The 14,894-nt window shown below is 42.3% G+C and overlaps 1 long non-coding RNA gene across 2 annotated transcripts in view; it reads left to right on the top strand.

Moving 5' to 3' along the window:
* The window catches only part of LOC111545747, a 54,211-nt gene extending 39,588 nt beyond the window's left edge, over positions 1–14,623 (top strand). For both annotated transcript variants that reach the window (XR_002732532.3, XR_002732531.3), the window contains one exon: positions 14,473–14,623. This is a non-coding gene — a long non-coding RNA (uncharacterized LOC111545747). The remainder of the gene's footprint in view (positions 1–14,472) is intronic.
* The last annotated feature ends 271 nt before the right edge of the window (positions 14,624–14,894 follow it).

The raw sequence follows: 14,894 nt of genomic DNA, 5'->3' as shown, positions 1-14,894 counted from the left end.
GAGGCCCCCACTTGCCAGGCCACTGGGCCCTGACTCACAGGAGAAACAGTTCCTTCCCAAGTGGCCAGCTCCATGGGGCCTGCAAGAACTCAACATCCTGACCTGCATTAAGTCTTTGCCTACTTTCTGTGCAAGTAGGCAAAGAAAGGCCCTGAACCATTTAGCAGGCTCAGCGGCTTGAAGCGAAACCTAGCCAAAGCCAGGCTAGGGAGTGCTGATTGAGACTTGAGAAGAAACAAGAGATTCAAAGACATTGTGTAAACCTTACTGAAATATTAGACTGTATTGCAAAGGAATTGTCAAAGAGCAAAAAACCAAAAAATTTCTGGAAAAAAAAATTATTTCTAAATTTAAAAAATGAAATAGGTTAACAACAACAACAAAAAATGAAATAAACATTGATTTAGTAATTTGGACAATCAAAAGGGTGACCAGATCACTGATTACTTGTGGTCCCAGCTCAGCAATTAAATGATTCACAGGTATTAAAAAAGAAAAAAAAAAAGATAACCAATGAAGTCATAGTGTTCATCTTCTCAAAGGTTGTGTATGTTTTGCATTTTCACAGTATCATCTTCTGCAACATTCCACTGAACAGACTCAATTCTTCTAGGTCAATGTATTTACATGTCATTTACATGGATTGAATTTGGCATCTATTATCATCACTTTTGTACTGTAATATCTAGAAAAGCATTGACATGAAGAACAGGAGAACTCTTTGTATCGAAACCCATTGCAAACACTGAAAGCAGCACTTAAGGGAACATTTATAGGTTGAAACGTGTTGCAGCATTTCTCTTGCTTAAAAAGGATAGATGGCTCATAAGCGGTTCATAGAAGCATCAAAATGGAGATGAAAACAATAGCGTAAACACCACAACCCAAACACAGAATGTGCAAATACAGAATGTGACTCTGTGTGCTGGAACAAGTAAAACTGCACAATTTGTCAAAAGAGGAGTGCAAATAAGCAGTATGAGAGTAAATAAATGAGAAATTGGATTTTAATGGAAGCAATCTATTTTCCACCTGGTCCCTAATAAGTTGTTTGCTATGAAACTTTGTCAAGTATAATAGGGAGCCTTCAAAGTTCTTGTGTTGTTCCCAAAGCACACAGACCTCTTTAGTAAACGTCCAACTGATTAATCTTGTTGCTAATGGCAGAGCCAAGACTGAAGCTACAGTGACATCATTTAGAATTCCAGAGTCCTCAGAACAGAAAAAGGTATTAGTAACACTGTTGATAGGAAGCTTGTAAAACCAACCAAAAACTGATGATAAATATACATGGAGCTAAGCAAAATGAGTTATTGAGAACTTCATTTAAAAAATGGTGCTCTTGGATACCACAGGCAATATGAAAGAGCAATTGCAATCATGCGTGGTTGGAGGAAAAGCCCCTGATGTGTAGGTAGAGTGTGAATTGGCTCGTGGCACAGGTGTGATGCATGGGAAACATACATGAGGGAAAAGAGCTTAGAAAACTTTTGTCTTTGTCACTAAAAAGTTTGTGCTATCGAAAAGATTATTCGTTTAGTTGCTGATTAGTTCATGAGCTGTGGTATAGATTAGTAAATATGTGTTGGTATCTTCTCTGAGTATACTTACCTATGTGTATAGCAAGGCAGTGCACTGATTGATAAAGGTTTGCTCTGCAAGGTTTTTTGTTTTGTTTGTTTTGTTTTGTTTTGTTTTGTTTTTTTGAGACAGCATCTTACTCTGTTGCCCAGGCTGGAGGCAGTGGTGAGATCATGGCTCACTCAACTTTCTGGGCTCAAGGGATCCTCCCACTTCAGTCTCCCGGGTAGCTGGGACTACAGGCACAAGCCACCACGCGTGGCTAATTATTGTGTTTTTTTGTAGGGACGGGATTTCACCATGTTGCCCAGGCTGATTTCAAACTCCTGGGCTCACGATTACAGGTGTGAGCCACTGTGCCCTGTGCCCAGCCTCCTCTGCAATGTTGATCCACACATGACTCTATTCCCTGAGAACAATTGGTAGCCAATGGTATTTATGCTGATCTTGATCTTGATTTATCTTGATCGTGATTCAAGGTTGATGAAAATAATGAAAATTGTGAGTCTATCCAAGTTATACCCACTGGGCACCTAGTACAATACATTTTCAACACTGAAGTACCCTGTCAAAGAGAAAGCAGTGCTCAAGAATTTTTGAAATCAGGAATGAAATGGAAACATTTCTTCATGGCACTGATAATGTCATAAACTACTTCTGAGACTCCAAGTGCTTTGCTCAACTGGTGTTATCTCAGCCACGTGTTTATTGTCTTTAGAGCCTGAACCTATTGCCTCAGGGCTTAGTGATCATGAATTTTAATACTGAGGATAAGATACCAGACTGTCCATGGTACAAATAGGACAGTTGCAGAAAGTTTGTCTTTTCTCTAACATTTGATGATTTTCTTCTCAGGGAGAAATAAATCAATGATGTATTATGGGCATATTTTAAAATTACCTCCAGGGGCTGCAGTGGAGCATGAAAAGCTACTTTCCAAAGAGTAGATTATGAATCCATTCAGCACTGATGCCAAGCCCAGAGTCATCCCTCCAGCTTTTCAGTGTGATGTGCTTATTGACTTAGCATCTGACAGAGTTGAAAGGAGTCTTCAGTGAGTCATTCTCCAGGATTTTCGTGTCCCTGTTCAACCCAAATATCTGGCACTCTCCCATAGAGCCAAACTCTTGCTGCCCTGCTCAATAACTTACAACTGGTAAGTTTAGGTAAATATAGAAGAAACCAGTCAGATGTGGAATCCTGTGATGCAAACTATGTCATCTGTCCAAAGAGTGAAAGAGTCCAAACTGTCATTTTTTTCATTGATCTGAAATGAGTTGTATTGATTTTATGTATTTTTATTTTTATCATAAAATTGACAACGAATCTCTTTAGAAATGACCTAAAATTTGTGCTCCAAATGTCCATTAAGTGTCTGTGGATGGATAGCCAAAGTTAGAGAAATCTTGGTTTAACCTAACAGATCTTGTTAAATAAATGCCCTTCCCTTCCTTACTGGGCGAAGCACATTTCCTTATTCCTTTAGGAACATTTCTCTCCTGAGAGGGTCTCTATTAGCGTTTTTCCAGAGAAAATATATCTCTGGAAAATATCTCCAGATAGGAGATATATATGTATGTATGTATACACACAGACATACCTTGGAGACATTGCTGGTTCAGTGAATATTGCTATAAAGTGAGTCACGTGAATTTTTTGTTTTCTCAGTGCATATAAAAGTTACGTCTGCACTATATTGTAGTCTATTAAGTATGCAATAGCATTATGTCCAGAAACAATGTACATACCTTAATTAAAAATATTTTACTGCCAAAAAATGCTAATAATCATCTGAGCCTTCAGCAGATCATAATGTTTTTGCTGGTGGAAGGTCTTGCCTTGATGTTGATGGCTGCTGACTCATCAAGTTGGTGGTTGCTGAGGGTTGGAGTGGCTGTGTTAATTTCTTAAAATAAGACAACAATGAAGTTTCTCACATTGATTGACTCTTCCTTTCAGGAAAGATTTTGCTGTAGCATGAGATGATGTTTGATAGCATTTTACTCACAGTAGCATTTCTTTCAAAATTGGAGTCAATCCTCTCAAACCCTACTTCTGCTTTATCAATTAAGTTTATGGAATGTTCTAAACCTTTGTTGTCATTTCAACAACGTTCACAGCATTTTCACCAGGAATAGATTCTATCTTAAGAAATGACTTTCTTTGCTCATCCATAGGAAGCAACTCCTCATCTGTTCAAGTTTTATCATGAGGTTGCAGCACTTCAGTCACACCCTCAGGCTCCACTTCCAATTCTAGTTCTCTTGCTGTTTCCACCACACCTGCAGTTCCTTCCTCCACTGAAAACTTAAACTCCTTAAAGTCATTCATGAGAGTTGGAATAAATTTCTTCCAAACTCCTACTAATGTGGATATTTTGACCTTCTCCTATGAATCACAAATATTCTTAATGGCATCTAGAGTGGTAAATCCTTTCCAGAAAGTTTTTAACTTACTTTTCCCAGATCCTTCAGGGGAATCATTATCTATGGTAGCTATAGCCTTATGAAATGTATTGCTTAAATAATAAGACTTGAAAATCAGAATGACTTCTTGATCCATGGACTACAGAATGGATATTGTATTAGCAGGCATGAAGACCTTAATCTCCTTGTACATCTCCATCAGAGTTCTTGGGTGACTTGGTATATTATCAATGAATGGTAATATTTTGAAAGGAATTTTTCTTTTCTGAGAAGTAGATCTCAACAGTGGGCTTAAAATATTCAGTAAACCATGTTGTAAACAGATGCATTATCATCCCGGTTTTGTTATTTCATTTATAGAGTACAGGAAGAGTAGATTTAGCATAATTCTCAAGAGCCCTAGGGTTTTCAGAATGGATAATACATTGGCTTCAATTTAAAATCACCAGCTTTATTAGCCCCTAACGAGAGAGTCAACCTGTCTTTTGAGGCTTTGAAACCAGGCATTTACTTCTCTCTAGCTATGAAAATCCTAGATGGCATCTTCTTTCAATACAAGACTATTTTGCCTACACTGAAAATCTGTTGTTTAGTGAAGCCATCTTCATCAATGATCTTAGCTAGATCTTCTGGAGAACTTGCTGCAGCTTCTACATCAGCACTTGCTGCTTCACCTTGCACTTTTATGTAATGAAAATGCCTTTTTCCCTTAAACCTCATGAGCCAACCTCTACTAGCTTCCAACTGGTCTTCTGTTGTTTCTTACCTCTCTTAGACTTCATAGAATTGAATAGAGTTAGTGTCTTGCTCTGGATTAGGCTTTGGCTTAAGGGAATGTTGTGGCTGATTTGATCTTCTATCCAGACTTCTCAAACTTTCTCCATATCAGCAATAAGACTGTTTCCCTTCCTTATTATCAGTGTGTTCACTGGAGTAGCTCTTAATTTCCTTCAAAAACTTTTTCTTTGCATTCATAGCTTGGCTAATTGTTTGGCACAAGAGGCCTAGCTTTTCATCTATCTTGGCTTTAGACATGCCTTCCTCACTAAGTTTAATCATTTCTAACTTTTTTTTTTTTTTTTTTGAGATAGAGTCTTGCTTTGTCACCCAGGCTGGAGTGCAGTGGCATGATCTCGGCTCACTGCAACCTCTGCCTCCCTGGTTCAAATGATTCTCCTGCCTCAGCCTCCCGAGTAGCTGGGATTACAGATATATACCACCATGCCTGGCTAATTTTTGTATTTTTAGCAGAGATGGAGTTTCACCATGTTGGCCAGGCTGGTTTTGAATTCCTGACCTCAAGTGATCTGCCCACCTTGACCTCACAGAGTGCAGGGATAATAGGCGTGAGCCACTGTGTCCGGCCTGTAGCTTTTAAGTGAGAGACATGCAATTCTTCCTTCTACTTGAATACTTACAGACCATTGTAGGGTTCTTCAATGGCTTAATTTCAATAATATTGTATCTCAGGGAATATGGAAACCCAGGGAAATAAAGAGAGATGAGGAAACAGCCGGTTGGTGGGGTAATCTGAACACCCACATTTATTGATCAAGTTCACCATCTTCCATGGGCACAGTTTGTGGCCCACCAAAGCAAGTACAATAGTAACATCAAAGATCACTGATCGCAGCTCACCATAACAAATGTAAGAATAATGTTTAAAACATTGTGAGAATTACCAAAATGTGACACAGAGACACAATGTGAGTACCCGCTGTTGGAAGAATCTTAATGATAGAATTGCTCAACATGGGGTTAACACAAACCTTCCATTTGTAAAAAACACAATGTCTGCCAAGTGCAATAAAGCAAAGCTCAATGAAATGAGATATACCTGTATGTATGTGTATATATATGTGTGTGTGTGTGTGTGTGTGTATGTCTTATATATCCTATGTATGTATGTATATGGATGAAGAGATACAAGGAATTGGCTCATGTAATCACAGGGTTTGAAAAGTACGAAGATCTGGAATTCAAAGACTGAGAATCAGGAGAGCCAATGGTACAAGCTCCAGTCCAAGTTCCAAGGCAGGAGAGGATCAATATTCCAGCTCCAAGGCCATCAGGTAGACAGTGAGAGTAAATTCCCTCTTACTCAGCCTTTTTAAAATTCAGGCCTTCAATTGACAAGATGAGGTCTGCCCACACTGGGGAGGGCAATCTGCTTGACTCAGTCTACTGATTCAAATGTTAATCTCATCCAGAAACACCCTTATAGACATACCCAGAATAATATTTAACCAAACATTTGGCACCCCATGGAGCAGTGAGGTTGACATGTAAAATTAATCATTGTAGGGTCCTCAGCCCTCCTGAACGAAGGATTATATATGCCATTCCAACAGTATATATTCAAGATGTGGATGAACTCCAGAAAAGAATAGAGCTTAAGTTGTTTCTCTAAGAAGCACCACAGCCCATACAATCACATTGATATGCTTCTAGTGTGACTGTACCATCAATTTTCTGGGTGTACCTGGAACCTCGATGTTTCTGAATCACTTATCCTCAGAAAACGACTCATATATCAGGGTCCTTAATTGCAAGTAACAAACACTGATTCTGATAGACATTAGTAGCAAAGCGATTTATTAAAAGGATGTTGGGTAGCTCACACCCACTCAGTGAGAGGCCTTGGAAAACTAGACTTGAAGGCTACATAACCAGGAGCCATGATCAAAATTACTTTTATAGGATTAGTTCTATTTCTATGTGACAATCACTGCTGCTTCTGCCACTGTATGGAGATAGCACCGCAGACACTTCTGGCTCTGGACGAGCAATAGCCATTGTGGTCCTGGAGTTCATTCTTGGTACAATGCTGCCAGATAGAATTATCTGCGGTTGGCCGGGCGCGGTGGCTCAAGCCTGTAATCCCAGCACTTTGGGAGGCCCAGACGGGCGGATCACGAGGTCAGGAGATGGAGACCATCCTGGCTAACACAGTGAAACCCCGTCTCCACTGAAAAATACAAAAAACTAGCCTTGGCGAGGTGGCGGGCGCCGGTAGTCCCAGCTACTCGGGAGGCTGAGGCAGGAGAATGGCGTGAACCCGGGAGGCGGAGCTTGCAGTGAGCCGAGATCGCGCCACTGCACTCCAGCCCGGGCGACAGAGCAAGACTCCATCTCAAAAAAAAAAAAAAAAAAAAAGAATTATCTACGGTTTTCACTTCTTTGCATAAGTGCCTCCTGGCTCAAAGTCTGCAGCAGGTGTTTTGTTGTTGTTGTTGTTGAGATGGAGCCTGGCTCTGTTGCCCAGGCTAGAGTGCAGTGGCGTGATGTTGGCTCACTGCAACCTCCATCTCCCTGGTTCAAGTGATTCTCCTGCTTTAGCCTCCTGAGTAACTGGGACTACAGGCATGTGCCACCATACTCGACTAATTTTTTTTTTATTTTTAGTAGAAATGGGGTTTTACCATGTTAGCCAGGCTAGTCTTGAACTCCTGACCTCAAGTGATCCTCCTGCCTTGACCTCCCAGAGTGCGGCGCCTCGCTCTGTTTCCCAGGCTGGAGTGCAGTGGCGCGATCTCGGCTCACTGTAAGCTCCGCCTCCCGGGTTCACGCCATTCTCCTGCCTCAGCCTCCAAGTAACTGGGACTACAGGCGCCCACCACCACGCCCGGTTAAATTTTTTTGTATTTTTTAGTAGAGACGGGGTTTCACCGTGTTAGCCGGGATGGTCTCGATCTCCTGACTTCCTGATCCGCCCGTCTGGGCCTCCCAAAGTACTGGGATTACAGGCAGTGAGCCACCGCGCCTGGCCCAGTCCAGGTGTTTCTTCTTGGTGGAGTCTAGATCATGTGCCCATGACTGACCTGCAGGAGAGCCCTGGAAGTGAATTTCTGGAATTTGTTTTTAACAATGTTTCTTGGAGATCTAAGTTAAGAGCATTCTCAGTATACAATATACAATGAATTCTGCATAGAATATCATTGTATGGATGTACCATATTTTATTCAGCCATCCCTGGTTGATTGGCATTTAGGTTCTTTCCAAGCCTGTGCTTTAGAAACACAGCTGCAATGAATAATCCTGTAGAACTGTCATTTCTATGCGTAAATACATTTGTTTGATACATTCCTGGAAATGGAATTAGTCAAAAGACATTGCATGAGTAATGTATATGTATAGAGTCAAATGTATATAGATAGATATCTATATATATCTCAGAATTACTCATATATATGTGAGTAATATATTTAGCCAAATTGCCCTCCATGGAAGTAGTTCCAGTTTATGCTCCCATCAGCAGTATGAGAATGCCTGCCTACATGACCTTGCCAACACAATGTGTTATCCAAGATTTTGACCTTTTCTAATTGGATAGGTGAAAAAGTGCTTCCTGGTATCCAAAGAAAGACTTGTCTAAGAATGTACATAATAGCCTTATAAAAGTGTATAAGAAACAATGTACCAGGAAAAAAAAAAAAAAAAAGACTGTGCCAAGAATAGTGGTGTGTGCCTATAACCCGAGTTACTTGGGAGGCTGAGGTGGAAAAATGGCTTGAGCCCAGGAGTTTGAGACCAGACTGGGCAATATAGTGAGATCCCACCTCTGAAAAATAAAAAAGACTGTGAAAATCATGCAACTCCAGGGCATCCTCCTCAGTTCCCATCTCAGAGGGGCTGTGGAGGACAGTGGGCAAGGCAGCACCTCCAGGGTCCAGGACAAGGGGGCAAAGAGGCCAATGGGCAGAGAGGGTCATTTCAAAGGCAGAACCAGGTGTTGCTGGCCTGGCACACTGAAGAGATCAAGAATGCCAACCAGAATGTCTGCTCTGTTCACTTTTAGTGGGATATGGCATGCGTGTTGTGGTTGGGTGACTGCCTTATATTTTTCTCTTTTCTGAAAAATGTTGATTCACTTATTCTATTACTTCCTTAATACTGTTGAGCAGGTGAATTAAATAATTTTTTTTTGTTTGTTTGGTTTTTAGCTTACAGGTAACTAGAACTTGAGAAGACACATTTGGACCTAAGATCCTGGACTTTGAGCTGGATATGGCACCTGGGTCAGATATTGGGATGTTGGGGGATCTCTGGGTAGATTGTGGCAGACACTGTTGGATCCTTGTTGAACATTCATCCCACTTTCCTTTGGCCTCTTCTTCCTTGTTTACTGGTTGTGTTGGGGGCAGGTAGCATTTGCCCAGCTGAAAGTCATAAGTAGTGATGGATTTATCCCAGTCCAGAAACCTTCAGGCCAATGGTTTGTTTTTCTGGTTAAAAGAATAGATGCAACTGGTGCCAGCTTTTCTCTCATCTTCCTACCTTGATGCAGGCAAGCTGCCTGGAGCTATAACAATGAGGCAACAACTAAGGATGATAGGGCAGAATAGGAAAAAGGAGCCTGGGCCTTTGGCCTCACTGGGCTTCTGTGCCAGCTCTGCAATTCTTATTTCCAGAGTTCTTGTTACGTGATATAATTAAGTCTTTATTGCTTAAGCCACTATTAACATCAATATTCCATTGCTTAGAGCTGGGAGCATTCCTAATGTGTACACATGAATGGCTAAAGTCTCATTTTTTAATATTAATTTTTTTAAGTGTTATAAGCTCTGATCAGTTCAGACAACCAATCTCAGGTCCCCCTCCTAGTTTCCCTGAGGGTTGATTGCCCAAACTACCCTACTTTCTGTGTCATTTTTCAAGGACTGTGAAGGGTCTGAGATAGAGTTTCATGGATTTTGGCAGAAGGCATGAGGCTCCTGGGTCAGAGACAAAGGACTCTGTTACTTATTGCAATGACTATAGCCAGAATACCATCATTTATACTGCTTCCTTGAGCCCCAGGGATGTGAAGATATTTAGATGATACCTGCATACACAGCGGGGTTCATTTCAAGAGAGGAATCCCAAGCCTAAGTAGCCTGAATCTTTTATGATGACTTTAAGCCTACTTGACTTCTGCCCTGGAAGGAGACATTATCTTTGTTATTCTGCACAGAGAATATATATGCCCTGCCTTCTGCTTCTGAGGACCTACCTCTGTTTTCCAAAGCTTTTCATTCTCCAAAATCCTTGGAAAGATGCCCTGGAACAAAGACAGTAATAACCTCAGCTCTAAGACAGGTAGAAAGGTGAGAAACCCATGGAAATTGTCTCCCAATATCAGACTGTATTCTTAGTTAAAAGTAATAGAAATGGGCCGGGCGCAGTGGCTCACGCCTGTAATCCTAGCACTTTGGGAGGCCGAGGCGGGCAGATCACGAGGTCAGGAGATGGAGACCATTCTGGTTAACACAGTGAAACCCTGTTTCTACTAAAAATACACCAAATTAGCTGGGCGTGGTGGCGGGCACTTGTAGTCCCAGCTACTCGGGAGGCTGAGGCAGGAGAATGGCGTGAACCCCGGAGGCGGAGCTTGCAGTGAGAGGAGATCGCTCCACTGCTTTCTAGCCTGGGCGACAGTGCAAGACTGTCTCAAACAAACAAACAAAAAGTAATAGAAATGGACTCTGGCTCATTTAAGCAGAAGGAACTTGTTAAGCCAATATAAGGTACAACCACTTTAGAGAACTAGATATATGGCAGTATCTAGTAAGCTTGGGGAGGCTCATGTGGTAGGACCTATCAATTCTACTCCTAGGAATATACCCTCTAAGAACCCTGGCATACAAAGACCAGGAGCTATGTACCAGAGGGTCTACAGCAGTATTATTTATATTAACATAACATTAGAAATAACTCATATGTCTGCCCATAAGGGAATGTACAAATTGTGATACCTTCTTTCAGCGGAATTCTATTAGAGCCACAGCAGTAAAAATGAGTGAACTAGTAGCCACATGTATCATCCTGGGATAATCCATAATCATAGTGTTGAGTGAGATAAAGCCAATTTCAGAAGGATACATAGAGTATGACACCATTTGTATGAAGTTTAAGAATATACAGGATGATTGCCGTGTAGTGCTCAGGGTTCCCTCATATATAGTAAAGTATTAAAGATGCATGCAAATGGTAACACCAATTCCAAGCAGTGTGTTGTCTCTCTATGGGGAGGCAAGCAGGATTTAACTGATTTGTCCACATTTTACAGTTAAGCTTCATTATCAATTAAAATAGTCTAAGAAATAATGTTGATTAGCTCAGTAGAAGGGTAGAGACGTGCAGACCTGGGCTCAGAGGCCACTGAGCCAGGACCAAGGGATATAATCCCAGCACATTCCAGTACAGACCTGGTCTGGGGAGGACACAACTGTTGTCCTGCTGAAGACTACACCCTCGGTACCAGCACCAGGAGCCCTGGCTCTGGACACAGGTTGCAGTCGCAGCACTATACCACTCTTCCTCCAGGTGCTCAATCTTGTTAAACTTCAGAATCATCTGTGATCTTTGCTTCCTTGCCTCACTCACTCCTATTTCAAAGCCTCGGCCATGTGATCATGCTCTAGCAGCAAGGGGACTGAGAAGGTAATCAGTTGGCATTTTTGGCCCCTGTAGTGGGAGGTAGCCTCTGCCTCTCACTAAAATTCGTAAGATTATGAACACCCCAAACGTTGGAAGGAGGTTCAGACGCTGGGTGATCCAAAAAGTGACAATGTTCATGACAAACTTCGATCCATGTGGTCAGGTCAATTGTGTAAAGAAATCATCCTAGGAAACAGAATAGAAGAAATGACAACATTCAGGTGGTGTTTTTCTAGAATGTAGGAAGAAAACAGATAAAATTTCATAGGCTGAACTTTACCTGGTTATGAGGAGTACTGAAGTCTCAATCCCTTTGTTCATGGTTGTTTTCTAATGAGTTATTTTTTAAATTAAACTGAAGTGATCTCCTTTGTTAGGCTGTAAGCTCTTCAAAGTCTAGGACCATTCCTTACCTTGGAGAGATGCCGTGTTTGCTCTGGGAAGCCAGGGGCATTCAGGTCAGAGCGAACTGGGCATGAATCCTGGGTCTGCTGCTGCTTAGCTGAACGGCAGTGGCTCCATTAGACAGCCTTTCTCAGTCTTGGCATCTTTGAAGCCATCCCTGCACACTTTATAAAATTAGTCATGGAAGAAGGAAGGGGAAGAAAAGAAGATAAACCAAGCTTGTAGCACACTCAGTATTAATCATGAGGACAGCCTGCTCTCTGACCTGCTTCCTCATAGTTGGTGCCTGTTGCCTCAGAATCACGTAGACCCTGCAAGATTATAGTTCCCCTTAACTGCTCTATAGATAACAGCTTGAATGTTACAAAGTGTTACATTTTCCATTTGAGATATTCTTTCAGGTTCTGCATACCAATGAAGCTATTGACGTCAGCTGGTCTGAAGGACCTCACAGGAGCTGACTCACCAAAGAATGCAGTTTCCATATTCTGATGATTTCATCCCCTTTCCTCTAACCAATGAAGGACCTCAATTTTCCAACCCCTTTGCCCTCCATGATCCCCTTAAAAACCCCAGCCTAGAGCTCCTCAGGGTGATGGATTTGAGGGTCTCCTTCCATCTCCTTTCTTGGAGCCTTGTGATCATTAAACTCTTTCTCTGCTGCAAACTCTGCTGTCCCAGTGTAGTTGGTCTGTTACTGTGAAATGGACATACCAACCTGTTGGTCCTGTAACATCTTCATGAGCAAAATGGAGCTTGCATCCACTTCTCTGTGTGGTAAAAATGAAATTCAACATGAATAAGATTAGAGAGTAGATGTTCAGTAAATATTTCCTCCTTTCCCTTATCTTTAGGCCCTTTCTGTTTCTCTTCAGGCTGTAGCACTGAGCTTAGAAAGCCCTTGGCTGGTGTTTGCTCAATGAACTTGGCTTCGTTATAACATTTGTAGACATGCGTCCTCCCTTCCTGTTTGTAGCTGCCATGTGTAAGCTTATCTATAGCCCTTCTGGCAGCTTGGTATAATTCTTTTTTTCATGGGCAGCCTTTAGGAAATTCTTATGTGCCAATACAACTTCACTGTTGCTACTTTTCTTCCTTCACTAAACAATTCATTTTACAAATGGAAAAACCAGATATGTGCTTGGCTCCAGGGGTAAATGACATGGATATCACTGCTACGAAACTGGCAGCTGCAATCAGAGGGACGGGCTTGACAATCAGTCTCCCCTAGAATGGTGAGCTCAGACAACGTGCAGCTCTCATGGCCACCTAACCCAGCAGTTCAACATATGCAGCTTTATTCTGCTCTTATGCCATATAATTCTCCATATTAAAGAAAGAGTTTTCAGTTGATTATGGTTTAGTTTAATTATCTTATCAGAATATTTTGAGAAAATGACATTCCTGCGTATGTCTCCCAACATGCCCAAAGCACAACTTTTACTTTACTTTTATTTATCAAGTCTCAGTGGTCTTTTGGGTAGGAATTAGTCAGGTCGCATTTTAAATTTCCTGCTTCACGTAGTTTTGAAAAGCTCTATTTCTAGTTTTATCTCTACCTCTTCCTACTGAGAAGGATCATGACTACAACAACTGCCACTGAGAACTAATTATGAAGCGGCAGTGAAATTACTGTATCAACATTCTCATTAATCCAATCACTTGGGATAAACCCTGGTGGAAATTAATAGTGGCTGTAACGTAGCAGGGGATTGGCTCACCGGAAGCACAGGACGGACTGCTGAGCCCATCTGGCTCCAAATTCTGACACTCAATCCTGTGGAGGAAGGGAGGAAAGACAGGAAGGCACAGACTTCCAGCAAGGCTGTTGAAAAGAGGTGACAGTGTAGAGTACAGTAACAGTTGAAATGAATGAATCAGGGCTAATGTATGGACAAAGTTCTAAACCATCGTGGAAAGAAAAAAAAAAGTTGCAGAATGATATAAAAGGTTGCAAAATCTACAAAACAACTCTTTATGGTATTTATATGTGCATACTTAAAGAAAAAATTATTAAATAGGCCGGACTCAGTGGCTCACACCAGTAATGCCAGCACTTTGGGAGGCCGAGGCAGGTGGATCACCTGAGGTCAAGAGTTCGACACCAGCCTGGCCAACATGGGGAAACCCCGCCTCTACTAAAAATACAAAAATTAGCCAGGTGTGGTGGTGCACCCCTGTAGTCCCAGCTACTTGAAGGCTGAGGCAGGAGAATTGCTTGAACCCGGAGGTGGAGGCTGCAGAGAGCTGAGACTGTGCCATTGCACTCTAACCTGGGTAACAAGAGCAAAAACTCAGTCTCAAAAAAAAAAAAAAAGAAAAAACTATTAAGTATACATGGGCACGACAGGTTCTGAACTCAGTATAGTGGTTGTCTCTAGGGAGGGAGGAAGGATGTGGAAGCTACCTGGTGACTCAAATGTTGCAATGCTTCAATTAAAGACAAGAAAGAGCTGAAGCAAAAGGAGGGAAGTGTGTGAGGAGAGGAGCTTTGCCACCCCAGGGATACAGCCAAGGTGATGTAGCCAGGAGTAGATGGAACTGGATGGGAGACCTCAATCCACGTATTGTTTGTGCTGTGGCTGGGTTGTGAGGACCTTGAGTGAGTTTTTGGCAATCATTTCTGCACTTCCTTTTGTAGAATGGAGAAACTCATATGGAACCTGTGTTTGGACGAACGGAGGCAAGATGGTGCACTTCCGGGTTCTTCATCCCCCCCCACCCCCCAACTCTTCCCGCGCGTACGAAAATGCAGCCGGCGCCCAGGGAAGGTGCAGACCAACTGGGCATGCGCCAGGTGACGTCAATCCGAAGAGACCAAGATTTACCTGGTCGCACCGCCCCTGACACGCCCATGCCCCACCTATTGCCCTCCCACTCCTAGAAAAGCCGCTCTCCGCCATTGAGCCACGCGGCCTTCTCACAGCCCGGCGGACTTCCCAGCTTCCCAGTCCTGTCGGGATGTCGGAACTCCCTCCCAGAGCTTGGGGGAGGGGAACCCTGCCGGCCTTCTTTGCCAGAGGCCGACAGACTTCTTCTCCACACCTTAGGTTACTAAAATAA

This window comes from Piliocolobus tephrosceles, chromosome 7, assembly GCF_002776525.5.
Source record: "Piliocolobus tephrosceles isolate RC106 chromosome 7, ASM277652v3, whole genome shotgun sequence".
NCBI lineage: Eukaryota > Metazoa > Chordata > Mammalia > Primates > Cercopithecidae > Piliocolobus > Piliocolobus tephrosceles.
Note: the sequence above shows the minus strand (reverse complement) of the source record. Positions and strands in the feature narration are given on the sequence as shown.